Source organism: Pteropus medius, unplaced genomic scaffold (assembly GCF_902729225.1).
Source record: "Pteropus medius unplaced genomic scaffold, Ma_sr-lr_union100, whole genome shotgun sequence".
In the NCBI taxonomy this organism is placed as follows: domain Eukaryota; kingdom Metazoa; phylum Chordata; class Mammalia; order Chiroptera; family Pteropodidae; genus Pteropus; species Pteropus medius.
In genome coordinates, this window is record NW_024349801.1 from 27,902,077 (window position 1) to 27,919,586 (window position 17,510).

Consider the following 17,510-nt stretch of genomic DNA (forward strand, 5'->3'; position numbering starts at 1 on the left):
ATCTTATAGTGAAGGACAGTGATATGTGTCACCTACTGACTTCTCCAGATGTCCAGAGATGACACTCATTTTGGGGGAAAGCACTTCTAAAGTATTACTTCTCTGTTTCTTTTCTTTTGAATAAATCTTTAGTCCTGGCATCGGAACATGTTATAGTAGCAATGGAGGAAGTGCAGATGCACCCAGAACCGTTGTCCTCACTCTGGCTCATGTTTCCCATGTCCCCATGTTCTTTGTCCTGGTCCCACACAGACCCTGTCCCATCATTGCTCGGGGAGCTAGGGACTTGTCATGGGGTGGAGGAGCAAGTCTGGACTACCTATACTGTCCCAGGTCGCTCAGGGTACTCTCTCACCTGCTGCCTTCTCTGCCAGTGTGAGTCCTGAGTAGAGAAAAGGCAGCCAGCCCAGATCTGGCCAGTATCTGGAACTCTAGTTGGAAGCAGCCTGTTGGCCTTTCCTGGACCACCTGCTTCTCCTGTGCCTCCTTGGGAAGTTGGAGAGAGCCTTGTTTTCAGCCCCCTCTGCTGGTACTGCTCCTCCCATCAGTGGACCCCTACCTTCAAGGGAGATAGTCTTAGGTCTTCTGTGCTACCTCCTCCCCACAGAAGACTGCTATTGCAGGGTTGGGTAATGCCTCCTGGAAGGATCCCACCTTGAACTTGTGTTTCTCATGCTGGTGTCTGGGCCCACGCCCAGTGTGGGGGTCATTCTACCTCATGAGGGTGTCAGTTCTGACCCTTTGCCTGAGCACTTTTAGGGCCCTTGCAGGGTAACATAGGGGTTGAGCCATGCCTCTGTGGATAGGCTCCAGGTCGCCTGGTGCTGTCATGAAGCTATCCTGCTGTTCTATGCTGCCTGGAGGTGGCTGGGCTCTTGTGGGGTGGTGACGGCCTGGGCTCCAGGCTGGGGAGGGGCTTGCAGGTGTGGGGACCACAGAACTCAGTGTGTGACCTGCTAGCATCCCCTTTATGTGACCACAGAGGGACCATGCATTCCCAACTCACCCACCCCAGCCAGATGTCAGTGCCCTGTTCACCTGTCTGAGCTCCGGAAGTGGACAGTGCACGTAGGGGCTTGCTGCATGGGGCCATGCTGACTGCACTGGTCCATTTACTGTCCTCAGAGGTCTGCCTGTTGTCGGTGCACCCTCACCTTTACCAGCACTGAGCTCACACACCTGATCTTCCATATGTACCATTTCCTTTCATGGATAGGCCAGGCACATTCCCTGAAGTACTGGGAAGCCTTGGGCCACGGTTGGAAGGTCCCCTCATTGGCCTAGTCTGCTTTCTGAGGGGACCTCAGTCACCTAATAGTAAGTCCCCAGCCACCACCTGGAAATGGCATAGGGGTGAGGAGACACCCACTAGCCCTCTCAGAGAATAACATGGTCTGGGTGTCCTCCCTCTGGGGCCCAAGTCACTCGAAGATTCAGGCCTGAACTGGGCTCAGCTCGGTGCCCTGCACATCAGGACCTGTGAGGATTCCCAAAGGGGCACATGCTAGGTCTTGGGAGCACCCACTTCCAACGGGGAAGGAGCCTTGAGTGCCCAAAGAGGAGCCCCTTGAGGCTGAGCCTGAAGCTCAAGCCGCTCAATCTTCATCACTGACCATATCCGTCCAGCCGACACCACTCAGGGGTAGGGGCAGGGCCTCTGGGTGCTGGGCACCCACATTACTGCCAGAAGAGTGGGAAAGCCATCTTCACAGGCCTCTAGGCAGCTAGCACCAAACTTTCTCACCAACTAAACCGGAACCGTAGTCGGTGTAGTATGTGGTGTCACTTGGGAAAACAAGCTCAGTGCTGGCATCAAACTCATTTCAAAATATAGCTCTCCCAACAAAACTAAGCTCTTAAGAGATTAATAAAATTAAAAAGCAGGGTGACCACTTGCCAAATTGACTCCAGCCCTTTCTGAGCATCGTGCTCTAACATGCAAATGCTGTCTTCTCAATACATTCCCTCCACTACGACTACGGTTCCGGTTTAGTTGGTGAGAAAGTTTGGTGCTAGCTGCCTAGAGGCCTGTGAAGATGGCTTTCCCACTCTTCTGGCAGTAATGTGGGTGCCCAGCACCCAGAGGCCCTGCCCCTACCCCTGAGTGGTGTCGGCTGGACGGATATGGTCAGTGATGAAGATTGAGCGGCTTGAGCTTCAGGTCGCCCTCATGGGCTCCTTGGGCACTCAAGGCTCCTTCCCCGTTGGAAGTGGGTGCTCCCAAGACCTAGCATGTGCCCCTTTGGGAATCCTCACAGGTCCTGATGTGCAGGGCACCGAGCTGAGCCCAGTTCAGGCCTGAATCTTCGAGTGACTTGGGCCCCAGAGGGAGGACACCCAGACCATGTTATTCTCTGAGAGGGCTAGTGGGTGTCTCCTCACCCCTATGCCATTTCCAGGTGGTGGCTGGGGACTTACTATTAGGTGACTGAGCTTGCTGTTGGGTTGTTTGTTGGCGGTAACATGATGGTGGTGAGAAAAAGAATTGCAAAGAGGAGAAGGAGCGCATATTTCAGAAGGTTACAAACGCTAGGTCCCATACCTGGGGCTCAACAGTGCAGGCTTTTTGGCTCACTAGCTCAGCTGGCATTTGTTGAGCTATGCTCTGGTTCCATCCCAGGGGTACCATAGTGAGCAGGACAGACCTCATGGAGGGGCATTTGTGAGAAGCCTGAAAGAGGGACAGGTGTGGGGAGAGCCTGTCTTATGGACGTGAGCTGGAAGACTTGCCTGCGCCTGAAACTTACCTAGCATAACAATTTGGACTAACAGCCCTCTGTGTGGTTGTAGGCATCTCTTGGTGCCTGTGGTTTGGGCTGGCTTCAGGCCAGAGCTGGATGATGCCCAAGGTGATGACATGGAGCTCCAGGTCACTGCTTTGATGGAAGAGAACTTGACCTGGTCCAGCAGAGGTTTGGACTGCCTGCTGGGGTCTCTTCTGTGGTCTGCTCTGGCTGAGTGGTAAGCTGGGCTCTGGCGTCTGCCGGAGTGGTAGGAAGGAGTTCAGGAGCCTTGCAGCCACGTACACAACACTCCAGAAGCAGGGGACCTGCTACATTCAGACCCCAGCCCCACAGCTTTCCAGCAGGGAGGCCATGGGGAAGGCACCTACGTTTGTGAGCCTCAGTTTATCTGTTTTTGCAATGGGGATAGTGCTTCCCAACCTTCAGGGCTGTGGAGACTGTTGAGAAATGTGTCCAGTCTTGAGCACAGAGAAGGCACTCAGAGTGAAGCCTTTCTCACTCTATGCTTGCTCCCTCTCAAGTAAACAATTTTAGGAAGCAGAGATTGAAGTGGAGAGCAAGCTGAACCTGGAGGAGCAGTGGGGGCCTGCCTGTAGGCAGGAGTCGGCTTCCTGGGTGGTGCAGGCAGGCTGAGCACCTGGCCCAGTCTGTCTAGCTGTAGATAAGGAAAGGGTGTGAATGTAGCAGCTGGGATCTCTAAGAAGCAGGTTAGGATCTGCCTCTAGCCACAGACAATCTAGGGGCTGTATGTTGGGTGGAGAGGCCCACGGTGAGGACCGTTCAGAAAAGAAGCACAGTCCATCTGAGGTTGGCAACTTGAGGGTTGGCTGCAGGTTTTCCTGTTTCAAAGAGTTTTCAAACCTGGTTCTGCGCTCGGGAGTATTGAATTCTGTTAATCCAGAATACTTGATTACTACCTCTAATTTATGTCAACTTTTTAAAAATATATATTGAGTTTTTTGGAAAACAAAGAGTTCAAGACTTTGGTGAAAGAATAGACAAATAGACCACTGGAACAGAGTAGAAAGCCCAGAAACGGACTCACAGAAATATACTGACCTTTGACAAAGGAGTAAAGGCAATACAGTGGAGAAAGGTAATCCTTTCTTTTTTCATTATTTTTATTTTTTTATTTTTTAGGCAAGGCAACCCTTGGTCGACCTCACAGATTGCAAGGACCTTGTCAGCTTACAATCCCTTATTTTTTTATTTTTTACTCCTACAGCACGTGGTCTTCCTAGGTGGTCTCCCATCCAAGTACTAACCAGGCCCAACCTTGCTTAGCTTCCGAGATCCCACAGGATCGGGCTTGTTCAGGGTAGCATGGCCGTAGACTGAAAGGTGGTTCTTTCAACAAATGGTGTTGGACCAGCTGGACATACACATGCAAATAATGAATTTGGATGTAGATTTTACTCCTTTCACAAAAATTAACTCATAATGGATCACAGACCTAAAATGTAAAATGCAAAACTATAAAACTCTTAGGCAATAACATAGGAGAAAACCTAGGTGATCTTGGCTATGAAGATAGCACCAAAGGTATGATCCATGAAAGAAAACTTTATGGGATGAACTTGATTAAAATGAAAAACTTTTGCTCTGCAAAGGCACTAAAGGAGAATGAAAAGACAAAATACAGACTGAGAGAAAATCTTTGCTAAATTCACATCTGATAATGGACTGTTATCCAGAATATACAAGAAACTCTTAAAACTCAACAATAAGAAAACAAACAACTTGATTAAAAAATGAGCCAAAGACCTTAAAAATCACTTCATTAATATTCAGATGGCAAATAAACATGAAAACATGCTCCAATGTCATCAGGGAACTGCAAATTAAAACAAAAAGATACTACTACATACCGATTAGAATGATGAAAATCCAAAACACTGGCAACACCAAATGCTGGTGAAGATGTGGAGTAACAGCAACTCTCGCTTGTTGCTGGTGGGGCAAAATGGTACAGTCACTTTGGAAGGCAGTTGGCAGTTTTGTACAAAATGAAACAGACTCTTACTTTCAATCCAACAATTGTATTGCTTGGCATTTACTCAAAGGACATGGAAACTTATGTCCACACAAAAACGTGCACACGGATGTTTATAGCAGCTTTATTCACAATCATCAAAACTTGGAAGCAACCAAAATGTTCTTCAGTAGGTGACTGGATAAACAGACTGTGGTGCATCTAGACAATGAAATATTATTCTGTGATTAAAAAAAAAAAAAGCTATCAAACCACGAAAAGACATGGATAAATCTTAAATGCATATTGCTGTGTGAAAGAAGCAAATCTGAAAAGGCTTCATACTGTATGATTCCAACTATATGACATTTTAGAAATGACAAAACTATAGATGCAGTGAAAGGTCATTGTTTGCCAAGGTTTGAGGGGCATGGAGTGGCGACTAGGAGGGCAGTGAAAATGCTCGGTATGATAAAATAATGATGGATACGTGTCCTTTTACATTAGTCAAAACCCGTAGAATGTGCAACACCAAGAGTGGACCATAATAAACTATGGATTTAAGTTAATAATAAGGTATCAGTATTGGCACATCAGTTATAACAAATGTTATCATACTAATGCAAGATGTTAATAATAGGGGAGGCTGTGTGTGTGTGCGTGTGTGTATGTGTATGAATCTGTGGGAACTCTACTTTCTGCTCAACCTTTTTAATAAACCTAAAACTTCTCTACAAAATAGTCTATTAATTAAAAAACAAAGTGCAACGACTACCTTAAAGAAGGTTGCAGAAGTGAAAAAATAATCCAAGTGAATATAATTTATTTTTGCATATTACCTTGAAATTTGTTCATACACACATAAATCTTTTTTTTTATAAATCCAACTGCAGTCACTGGGTGCCACAGCTTTAAAATCTTTTTGTTTGGTTCTAGACTGTCTCATAAAACTGTTGGTTTGTGAGGAGAGGCCGTGGTTCGGTTGTTCTTTCCTATCTTCGTGCTTGCTGCTCTTATCTTCACAGAGTGCTTTTCCAGAAAGTTCTGTTCATTCCTGGGGTAGCCTGGGGACTGGACAGAACCTCCTGGGCCACAGGAAGGCTGCTCTGGGTTGTAGGCTCTCTGGGCGTCTGCTTCCAGGGGCCTCCATGCTGGGTGAGCCCTGGGAATGTGGTCTCCATTATGCCCACCTCCCCTTCTGTGGCTGTGGAAATTAAAGACATTGTGCTGTGAGCTCTGCCCAGACTCATGGGTGAAGGAGCTAGTGGGGTGGTGGGGAGACAATGAGTGAGAGGCTTGGTGTCCCTGAGTCCTGATTGTTTGTAAAGGGCTGTTTGGGCTGGACTTCTTGGCTGGGAGGTCCAGGCCTGGCTGTCAGCTGGCTGTGGGCAGGATGCAGGTTGGGGAGGGCAGGAAGGAAGCTCTGGCATGATGAAGTCTTTCTCAAACTCCTAGACGTGTGAGCTCATCGGGTCCTCAGAACCACCTCAAGAGGTCTCGGGACTCTTCACAGGAAGGTGGCTTAGGGGAGGTGGGTTATATCCAAGTTCACAGAGTGATACATTAGTCAGTGGCATGCCCCAGGCCTCTCCCCTGGATGGCCATCTTGCATGTATGTTCAAAGGGTTGGGCTATGTAATGGCTTGGGAATTCCTGGGTTGGGCAGGCGTTGCTATTGCGGGACTTCTCAGAGCCTGTAAAACGCCTGCTTTTGTTGCTGTGCAATCCACCCCCCTCCCCTTACTTTTTTTTGTATTTTCCCAGCGTCTCATGGGACCAAGATAGACTCTGGGGAGTGGCGTGTCGGGCTGTCAGTAGAGATGCAGTGTTTTAATGGCATGTCTTGGCTCTGACCCAAATACTGTGGGGCTCTCCTCCTGTTCATCAGTGGTGCCTTGGAGTTGGCAGTGCTTGGAGCTAGACACAGAAAGCTGGCCCTGCCCTTGAGACTTCCCACTTGTCTCAGGTGAGAAGCCTGGCCCTGGAAGAACCTATCCTCCCTTTGATGTTCACTCTTCCCCCAGGCCCCTGCTTTCCTGGCTCTGTGTGTGCTTGCTGAGGAGCGGATGTGCTGGGAAAATTCTCAGCTATAAGCTAAATGTGGCTAAGCAATGCAGTCCTTTGATCATCCCCAGTCTGAAACCTGGAGATGACCAGTGGAGGGCCCTAGCAACTCAGTAGTGTCGGCAAGGACAATGGTACTTTCCCTTTCTCTTCTCACCATGTTGGATTTGTCCTTAGTCTTACTGCCTCAGGGCAGCAGAAAGGCTGCCAAAGCTCCAAGCATCAGAACCACATTTGAAAGCAAGAAGCAGGTGGTTAGGTGAAGGTTAGGTTTAGGTGTCCACATTTTAATCTATAAAGGGCAGTGTTCACTGATAATCCTCTCTGCTCTCTCTAGTTAGAATCGTATTTATTATAAGGGCATCTAGGAAAGGCTTGGTGGCATAGACAGATGATAGTCTGTTCCTTGGGGCTGGGGACAATGGGTTTCGTTGGTAGGGAGGGATTGCAGGTTGTGGGCAAGGACACCTGCCTGTTTCTGTCTTCTTTACCTCATCCCCCAAGGTCTTGCTGGTACCCATGTTTGATGAGGCCCTTCTCTGCCTGGCCTTCTGGATACATCCAGGGAGTGCCTGCTCCTTCCTTCCCCACCCACCAACCTTCCTCCTCCAGTCTTCTGGGGGGATCCCCTTCTCCTCCTGTGACCTGGCCTCCAGTTTACATTTCTCCACAAACTTTTTGTTTTGAAAATTTTAGACAAGAAAGTTGGCAATACCAGTTGTCAACACTTTGCCACAGTTGCTTTATCTCTGTATCTCTGCATACATTTTATTCTGGCCCATTTGCATATCATCCTGAAGACTCCAGCAGCATCTCCTATAGGAATGAGGGTGTTTTCCCACAAAACCGCAGCTGGGTCACATTCAAATCTAACTTGGATGCTGTCAGTCTCACATCTGATGTAGACTGTACACCCCAATTGTGCTCAGCATAGTTTCCTGTTCGGATCCAGGACCAAGTGGTGCATTGCATCTGGTTGCCATGTCATTTTAAATCTAGAATAGTCCCTCTACTTTTTTTATCATTAGTGTCGAATCTTTTGCGGTCTTACCTTTTCCTTCTACAGAGACCGTGTTCTGGATTGTCTGGCATTCCCACATGAGTACTCTCAGGCTGTGTTTCTGTGTGGGTGCCATGGGATCACACTGTGTGGTGCTGGTTAGGATCACAGATTCCGGTCAGGCTGGCTCTCTGCAGGCAATACCAATTGGGATCTCTTGGCCAGGGCTAGTCCACATCAGCTGATGAAGAAGAGACACTGCAGGGGGTCACTCTCCTGTCCCCACGATCTTTGACCTGGGCCTCAGCATCTGGGAATGATCCTGCTGGAATCATTGAGGCTTTTTGGAAAGACAAATCTGATCATGTTGGTCCCCCTCCCAATGAGCAGTCCGTACCAGAGCCAGGACCTGACCCAGGCTGCTTGGGGATGCTGCTTGGAGGCCGGACTGCATGTGTGGTCCTCCTGGGATTCAGGACTGCGCAGTATCTTGCCTTTCCGAACCTGAATACCTGAATAGAGCAGTCCTGCCTGTTTTAAGTTGAATCACTGATGCTGTACTCCTGAGCCCCTGCCCCGTACTGCATGGATTTCTGCAGGAGATGGATGCCTTGCAGTGGGATTGCTGTTGGGGGGACCCTGACCTCCAGAGGGCTGTCCTCAGGGCTTGCTACAGTTGGGGCTTGCATCTACTTAGTGTTCCTGTTTATCTGGGGTTGGGGGAGCAGTGGGAAAGGGGAGAGCTGAGTTCCCCCATGCACCAGCACTGGAACTTCAATGAGCAGGGGCTGTGAGGATGGAGAGGGTAGCAGGCCAAGGACAGGGAAGCCACTGCATGGGAGATGTTTCTAGATACATAAGTTCCTCGAAACGTGATGGACGTGACAGATGCTGAAATCTGAAAAAGAGAAAACTGCCCCAAATCTCCCTTCCTGTGACACAGCAGTTTTCACTTTGATATGAGCCTGTCTTTTTTTTTTTTCTTTCTTCTTTTTTTAAATGTTACTGGGTATTCTTGCAAAGTCATAATTGTAGCATCTGCGCTAACATGTCCTGTGATGGTGAACCACCCACACGCCCTGTGGCTCCCACCTGCCCTAGCTTTGTTGTGAGCCCAGCTTAGGGGTGAGTGGCCCCACCAGCCTCCCTTGTCCCCTGGGGTGATTTCAGGGTAGGCTCAGCTACAGCTCTGCCCCTACAGCTGGGCCCAGTCATTAGCATGTCCCTCTTGCCTCTGGGCTGGGGCCCAATATGTTGGGACATCTCCCCCTGTGCCATGTGGGGTGCGGCTTTTCAGCCTGGCTCCCAGGGACCCCCAGAATGAAGGTGGCCGCCAAGCTGTGTCTTTAGGCCAGGAAGCCATCTTGTCAGGTTGGCCAGCAACAAACCCACTGACACCTGCCCAGACAGGTTCTGAAGAATTCCTTCTGTTTAATTAAGAGGTTTAAGCAGAAGAGAGAGTTTGACTTTTTTGGAAGAATCATTACAAACGTAAAGGGTGGAGGAGAGAGTATGGGGAACAGGGTAGGGATGCAGTAACGGGGACATCTCCTGGGTGTGTTGGGGGCCCCTGTGTGCTAGGATTTTGGGAAAACTCCATCATCCTGAAACCTTTTTCCACAATACCAGTTACTGACTTAATGGGACTTACAGGGTCATTGGTTATCAGAGTGAGGTTCCCCTGCCACTGTTGAAAGACCCTTGGAGGAGGGCCACTCTTATCTGTCCTCCCTAAGATGTCATGGGCCAGCCTATGCTCCTGGTCTGGGAGCAGGCTCCTAGAGGTCTGGGTCTGGATGGCCACACCCACAGGCAGAGAGGGCCAGCTTTAGAGAATGCTATGTATGGAGTGGTCTAGATGATTGCATGTTCTTGGGCCCTGGGGACATGCAGCATCCTGCCTGGCTCTGGCTACACACTGGACCCATGACCTGTGTGTGAGCTGAGGTAGTACTTGCTTTGGGGTGGTTTGCCCCCATGACATGATATAGGGGCTTGGCTTGTCACATACACAATTGAGCTCTCCGGGGGACAAAGGCTGCCCTCAGTGGTGGCTGTCTGTCTTTTGTCAGGCTTCCAGATATTTTCTTAGGGGCGTCTGAGCAGAGTGGGTCTTCCCTGCGATAGCCATCTTGAGTTGGCATTTGAGAGTTTTGGCTGAAGACTTGAGAGGAGGGCGTGGGGGCTGGGATGTGGGCCTTATGCGGGCATCAAGTGGACCTCAACCTGGAGCTGCCACGCTGCAGAGGAACTGTTCGTGCTGGGAGGGGGCTGTCCCGCAGGGAGAGGCTGTGCTGTGTGGGTAGGGTGGCTGGCTATTGGTGTCTCCAGTGGGAGGGCTGGGCAGCTGGGGTTTCTGGTTTGACCACGGGATAATGGAGAACTCCGTGGCTTCTCTGTTCATGTATGTGTACTGCCATGAGTCATCTGGATTTCTGCAGAATGAGTGTGAGCCCACTGGGAGCGGGTGGTGGGGGACATGAGGCCAGGGGCATTCTGGGCCTTGCCTCTGGTCTCCTGGCCTTGGTGTTGCTGGCTGACTGTGGGATTCTCTGCCTCTAGACACTAGTGGACCCCAGTGGCAGCGTCTCCTGGGGTTTGGGTCCTCAGGTGGCTTGTCTGTTCCTATCTTGCTCAGCTACCTTTCCAGGTATGGGGTAAATATCTACTGGATGGCATTCCTGGGTACCTTCAGGGCCAGCGTGCATTTTGGGGCCTATAAGTGGTCTGCCTGGTGTGGGGTCAGGGTGCTGCATGAGGGAAGGTCTGCACAGATGGCCATGTTTGCAATTTATGAAGAGAAGATTAAAAAGGAGGCCAGAAAGTAAGTAAACTCAGCTGGGTGTACTTCAGAGAAAGAAGATAGATGAATTGAGAAGTGGCAAAACATGTTGAAAGCAATCAGCTAGAAATAAAATGAAGTAAAAGCAGATGAAAAGAAATAATGAGTTTAAAAAAGAAATGGATAGATAATATTTTATAAAAACAAAACACTGAAGGACAGAGGCACGTTGCTTTATTGTTTTGGAGGTGAGACTGCTGGAACCTAGGTCAGTGTGCTGACCTAGCAGAGGCAGAGCTTTCTCCTGACTCCCCACCTCAGGCACTGCTGCTGCCTCTGTCCTATGGATTGCTTGCCTGCTCTAGAACTTCTTGCACGTGGGTCTCAGTGAGTGTTTAGCCTTTCTTGCTGCCTGTGTTCATCAAGATGCTCTTTGGGACTCAGCCCTGGCTGCACCAATCGGCAGTCGATCCCTTGTCCACCATGTGGGCACCAGCAGTCTATCGTCTATCCACCCACTGCTGGATACTTGGGCAGTTTCCAGCCTTGGTGTCACGAGCTGGAGAGGGGAGGCTGAGGTCGACCTGGGGATCTGGGGCTGCTCTCTCCCTGGTTCTTGGCAGCATGAGGCCCCTGCTTGCCTGGCCTGGGGTGGACACACACTCAGGCCCATGCTTTTGGTTTCCCAGGCGCCTGAGCCTGGAGGGCCTTTCATCAGTTCCTGTATCCTTCTTGCAGTGGGTTAGTGTGGTGGCAGCCTGCCAGCTGACATGTCCAGATGACAAAGACCCAGACTCTTGGCCCTCTTGCTGCCCCGCTTGTCTGTCTGTTCCTCTGAGGGTCCTGGGAAGCGCAGTACTTTTGGCTCAGGTCTGGCCTGCTTGAAATGGTCTGTCAGCCTCTGTAAATATTTGATGACAGTGATGATAAAACACAAAGGCCTGCTCTGTTCCTGGAGGGGAGTGAGACAGTGACTCTGGAACGTTCCAGCCCTGCTGGCTGCTTCCTGAAGCAGTTTATGGATGAGTTTTTGAGGCAGGCCCTTTGTTTTTGTGAGCAGAACAGGGCTCTTTGGCTGCCTGGCAAGGTGGAGCAGAAGCATCCTTGCCAACTGGAACCAGCTGGGCCTTCAAGAGGGCTGCGGCTGGGCCAGAGGTCACAGTAGGGTTTCATCCTTCAGACTTCACTTGGGACGAACCCTTGGCCCTAGGCCCATGGTAAGGCTCAGAGGGCCTGGGAGTTGTAGGGTTTGGCATGAGCGCCTAACTGTATGTATAGCAGAGGGGTCATTGACCAGCCTGGACTGTCGGGCCCTGCTGGGCTCAGTTGAGCTGCCATGGGTGCATTGTATGTCCTCATGGTCTTGCCCCACATGGCCTACAGGGGCAGCAACGGTACCTGACCCTGATTTCCCTGTCTACTGGCTGCTGGTGCACAGGTTGTGTGTACAGTAGAAATACCCTATTAGGCTTTGCTAGCTTGTGTGGGCACATGTGTTGTCTTGGATTTGCTTGCCAGGGAAGAGGCCTGCCTGCCCTGTAGGTGCTTCCGTCGGAATGAAGAGTTTTTTGAGGCAGCCTTGCCCAGGAAATGTTGATGCCCAGGGTCCTGGAGGTGGGACCAGGGCCCTGTCAGGCAGCAGAGCCTTTTTTCTTGGACAAGGCAGGGACTGGGGAGGGGCCAGTGTTCCATGACTGATGGCCTTTCAATAAAGGGTTTCTGCTGTGTTTTCTCTATGGGAGAAGGAAAATACTGAGGACGGGGTGGGGTAGGTACAGTTTGGTAGAGATTGAATCATGAGAGTTTCAAAAGACCTTCATCTCTTGAGTATAATTACTAATGGCCGTGATGACAGACTAGGCAATTTCCTGAAAGCTCACCAAGGCCCTTGCTTACGCATGCTGGCATTCTCTGATTGAGTTTTGCTGTATAGCCCTGGGCTGTGGGGACCCGAGGCCCACAAAGGCTATAATGAAGTTGGCCTGTGCTGCCCTGGGCTGCCTTTGCTGGTTCCCTTCACTCTCAGAGCCCCCATGGTGATGCCTGAGCTGGGGGGCCAGTAGTCTGTCTGGGTGGGGGGTGCTGTCTGGACCATGCACATGCTTGGCTAGGGCATGAAAGTTGGGTGAGGACACCAGCCTTCCTTACGTGTGGCTCAGGGGAAGATGTGGTGGCCAGAAGGGGGTGCAGGCATGATCCCGTGGACATAGGGGCCAGGTAGGCAGCAGTAGAGGGTGTAGTAGCTGGGGATGCAGATGAAATGTGGCCGACATGGGGCTTCCTTTTTCACTTACAGAAGGAAAAACCAAAATAAAAGATGGCAGCACTTCTTCAACATACAGCATGATGGCTGGCCCCAGGGAAGTTTGGCAGGGATCCTGCAAGGGTGGCCGCCATGTCCAGGTGCAGGGGTGGGGGGGTGGCGGGGGGAAGGAGGATATAGGAGGCTGGGTGATGGAGGCGTCCAAGGTTGCACACCCCAGCCTGGGAATGTTCCAGCTTATGTGCTGGAGGGACTTTGTAGATGTGGTTGATTTGAGGACCCTGAGGTGGTAGGTGATCCTGGGTTACAGGATGGGCCCAGCGTCATCACCTGGGTCCTTATAAAAGGATATAGGAGGATCCCAGGGAGACATAGTGATGGAAGATACCAGGGAACTCGGCATCCTCTAGGAGCTAGACAAGGTGCCAATTCCCCACAAAGCCTTAGGGAGGAGGCAGCCGTGTGTGTGACTTCTTGTCCTGTTTGGGCTGCAGTATTGGAGACTTACTGTGGGAGTGATAGGAAGCCATCACATTTCCCAGTGGACAGAGTGCAGCCCAGGGAAGGGAAAGACTGCCTGTGGCAGGGCACATGGGAGTCTCATGGGCAAGGCTTGCTTTGAGTGGGCCTGGAACTGTTGATGGTGTTCCAGGTTGGTGTTCCTCGAGGGCAGGTGTCAGGGACAGCTGGCTGGGGTGGGGTATCTGGAGTGAATCCTGGAGAGGAAGGGCTCACCTGAGGCCACACTGGGGATGCCTGGTCAGTGGGTATAAGGAGCCATTTCGGCCCTTGGGGGTGGTATGGAAACAGCATTCGAGGACAAGGACCTGATGACTATGTGTGAGGTTCCAGGAGCAACAACCCAGAGGATGGCGGTGGTCCCTCTCCAGGTACCTGTCCATGCAGGCAGCCTTCTGGCTCCTGGCTCACATTCCTACTGGGGGCAACAGTAGGAAGTGAGGCCTCCGAAGGCTGCTTGTGATGAAGAACACCCTATGGCCACTGGGGAGAGGTGGTTTCTGAGGGCCAGGGAGGCCTTTGGGAAGAGCCTCTAAGAAGCCTGAGCACGTGGGGCAGAACCTTTGGGCAGGGTGGCTGGGTTGAAGCTGGGGTGCAGGCACAGGAGGACATGTGCACTGTTCTCCATAACAGGGTCAATGTGTGCCAGCGCCAGGGGGCTGAGTGGAACTCACCTGCCAGGGCTGGGGTCTCCCCAGCAGGGAGGGGAGAATGGGCCTGTGTCCTCAGGGCTCCTCCCTCGGGCATCTCCGTTGTTTTTGTTGGTGCCCAGAGAGCCATAGCCCAGGGCCAGCGGGCCATCCCGTTGCTCACCCCAGGCCAAGAGTAAATCCAGCCCACAGGTGAGAGGAATCAGGGAATATTAGAATATTTTGGACCTATGACACTCAAGTCAGAAATGTGTTCAAGTTTGTGGGAGATCCTGTTTTCCTCCTGGTACTAATGTACTAATGTTACTGTTCAGCACCCTCCCTCCGCAAAGTCTGTATTTGCAAGTCACCTTTACCAGTGAGCGGGCATGGGGCACGAGGGCCAGGGCTGGCTGAGTGTTTTGGTGGCACCTTCTCTCCTTCCCACTGACAGGCAGTCTCTCTTGCCCTTGGCCAGCACCTCTCTGCCCCTCCCCCATCTCTACTGCATCCCCTCTGCATCTGTGTCCTCTATCCCATCTCTCTTTCCCCACCTATCTTTATCCCCTCCCCCATTTACATCTCCTTCCCTTCTCTGTTCCTCCCCATCGATTGTTTTTACATCCTACAATCTATACGCACACATCCACCCACATCTCACCCCATATCTCGTACATCCTCCCCATCTCTTTCCCCCTCCCCATATCTGCTCCCTTCTCTTAACTCCTCCACTTACATCCTGTTCCCCTCCTCAATCTTTTGGCTTCAACCTCTGGTCCCCATTACGCTATTTTTGTCCCTTCTTCCTATCTCTGCCCCTTTCCCTCCATCTCTGGTCTCTACATTGCTGTCCCTCTTCCTCCATTTCTGTGCCCTCTCCCCCACCTGTCTCCCATCTCTGTCCCCACCCGCTGCCGGCTGGAGCCCTGTATCCATAGCAACTATTGCTGCTGTGGAAGCTGGCACCTGCTCCCTCATCCCGTGGGGAGGTATTTTTGGCACTGCGGAGATTTTATTTTATTTTATCTTTGGTGTTGACTTACTCTTTGAGTGAGCAGTACACTGAGGGAGCTGGGAGCAGAATTCAAGGATACTTTGCCTTGAGGGCAGCTGGTGTGAGGGCTGCAGCATGGGGTCTTGTAGATGCAAGTCCTTCCCTGTAGGGTCCTGTAGATGCGACCTTTCATTATGGGACCCTGGAGGTGCAGCCCTTCCCCATGGGGTCCTGTTGCCATGGTCCTTCGCCACTGAATTTTGTAGACATGGCCCTTCTTCTTGGGGTCCAGTAGATGTGACCCTTCCCTGTGGGGTCCTGTAGACAGCATAGAGACATTGACTCTCTTGTGCAGCCTCTGGGGCAGCTGATCATGGGGGTCACAGGTTGTACTTGGGGCTCTGGACAGTGTCTCTGATAACAGGAGAATCTTAGGGTGGGTGAGCCTGGACATGAGATTAGCCTGAGCGAAGCCCCTCGGCTTGGGGCTGAGTCCATAGTCACAATAACAGTTCATCTGTTGCACCCAGGGCAGTTGCTTTTTAGGCACCAACCGCAGCCTAGACCCCATGTGGGGCCTCATGGGGCCTGTTATGCAATCATGCCTCAGGCTTGTTATATAAATGAGGACACTGATGCCACCAGGGGGTGGTCCCAGGCTTCTCAGCTTGGCTTCTCCTTCTGAGACATAGTCCTGCTTCCCCAAGGCCCAGCAAGGTGGACAGCATGGTGTCTGGGGTCAGCTTCTTCCCCTACCGTGTGGGCCTCCCTCATTTCTTTGGATGTAAGGGATGCTTTCCCCCTTGTTCTGGTCCTGGCAGCTCTGAGCACAGGTTATCCCAGTATTTGGCACCCATCCTGACCCAGTGTCACCCCTTAGGGTGTGGGAGCTATCCTGCTTAGCTGATTACACTTGGGCGTTGTGGCTGTGAGGGCGGTGGATTTCCAAGTATCCTTAATTAGGGACACCAGGAACGGTGGTGACTGCTAGGTAGGGGCCAGGCGGTGGGTAAATGGGTCATCCTATGACCCAGCACTGGGGCCGATGTGCCAGGCCTGCCCTCGAGGAGCAGGTGCTGAGGATGGTCCACGTTGTGCCTGCTACCATCAGAGAGGGAGCAAGGCCAGTCTGGCATGGCCCCAGCTTATCACGCCCCCTCTCCTGAGTTTCCTTGGGGAATGCTGTGAAAGCAACTAGATGGGCAGCCCCTGGAGGGTGCTGAGAACCTTGCCCTGACCCCTCTACCTCTTCATATGCTGAGTGAGGGCAGCTGAGTGAGGGCACCTTGCTCTGACCCCTCTACCTCTTCATCTGCTTGAGTGAGGGGGCCATGGGGCTGCCACAGTGCCCACACCTGGTCCACTTGCCCCGAGAGGATTGTGCCTGGTGCATCCAAATCAGGGGCAAGGCCAGCCATGCTGGAAGTTTACTGAGAGCCAGAACATCCCAGTGTTGTTATTTCTGACATGTCAGCTTGGAAATTCCAGGCTAGGAAGTAGAGACTAGAATGATTAACAAATCTTGTCCTAGCCCCAGTTATTATCGGAAGTCTCCTATGTTTAGCTTCCTCTCAAACCCTCAGACCTGGATAAGCTCCCACCTTCAGACCTGAGGGTTGCCTGCCCAGATCTTGGGTCCTTGGCTGCTGGCCCTACAGGCAGGAGTTCCAGCTTCCCCAGCTCCTTCAAAAGTTGTGTCTCCTGCCACTCAACATACAGTTAGTTCTCAGAGCATGCTCACAGGGTAGGGCCTGCCCCTCTTCTTTGCCCCTCAAGGAGAGAGCGCCCAACAGGCGAACATAGTCAGAAGTTTCATGAAGTTCGCTGGACTATAGAGAACCCAAGAAACGGGGAAGGATGAGAAGGTATTGTGCTCTTCACCCTGAACGCAACCCCATTCTCGCGTGTTGTTTTGCTCTCTTGAGGTGACTTTTATTAAATTCCAGCCTGCTGCCTTTCACCCTTGCCTGGTTTCTAGCTGCCCTGAGAACTGCACAGCCTTCATCACTGCCACCAGGCTGTCTCGGGATGTTGGTTATTTCTCAAGACTATAAATAACCATCCTGTGAGCAATCCCAGACATACACACAGGCAGCGAGGTTTTGGACTTCTCTGTGGGAACCCGAGGGTGACAGTCCCAGGCAAGTGTGCAGGACTCTGGAGACGGCTGTGGGTGTATGTCTCTGCTGGTTTCCAGTGTCATAGCACCTGCTGGAATGTCATGTTGTGAGTGAAAATGGAGTTTTTATGTTAATCTGCCACCCTCTTTATAGTTCCTTTAGAAATATTTTGAAAACAATAGCAGAAATAGATTTTTATAGGTCAGAAGTACATCCTCCTGTCACATGTGCTCCTGTGTTTGTCCTGCTTGTGCGTGTTCACACACATGCAGCCGCCGAGTCCATGGCTGCCCATGGGCCCCAGGGTCTATAGGGCTTGAAGGGCCTTGCTGAGGAGAGCAGCTCCCAGAGGGGACGAAACCTGCGCTGCGCACTGACTGTGCAGGACACCCTCCCCCAGGCTCGTGTCTGGTGTGCTGGGAG

General features: G+C 51.4%; 1 protein-coding gene and 1 pseudogene across 15 annotated transcripts in view; one reads left to right on the forward strand and one right to left on the reverse strand.

The window, feature by feature from the left end:
• Positions 1-17,510, forward strand: part of WNK2 (WNK lysine deficient protein kinase 2) — a 106,411-nt gene that overhangs the window by 3,927 nt on the left and 84,974 nt on the right. The gene's annotated exons all lie outside the window — the stretch shown is intronic.
• LOC120580981 (uncharacterized) lies at positions 3,961-4,079 on the reverse strand (annotated as a pseudogene).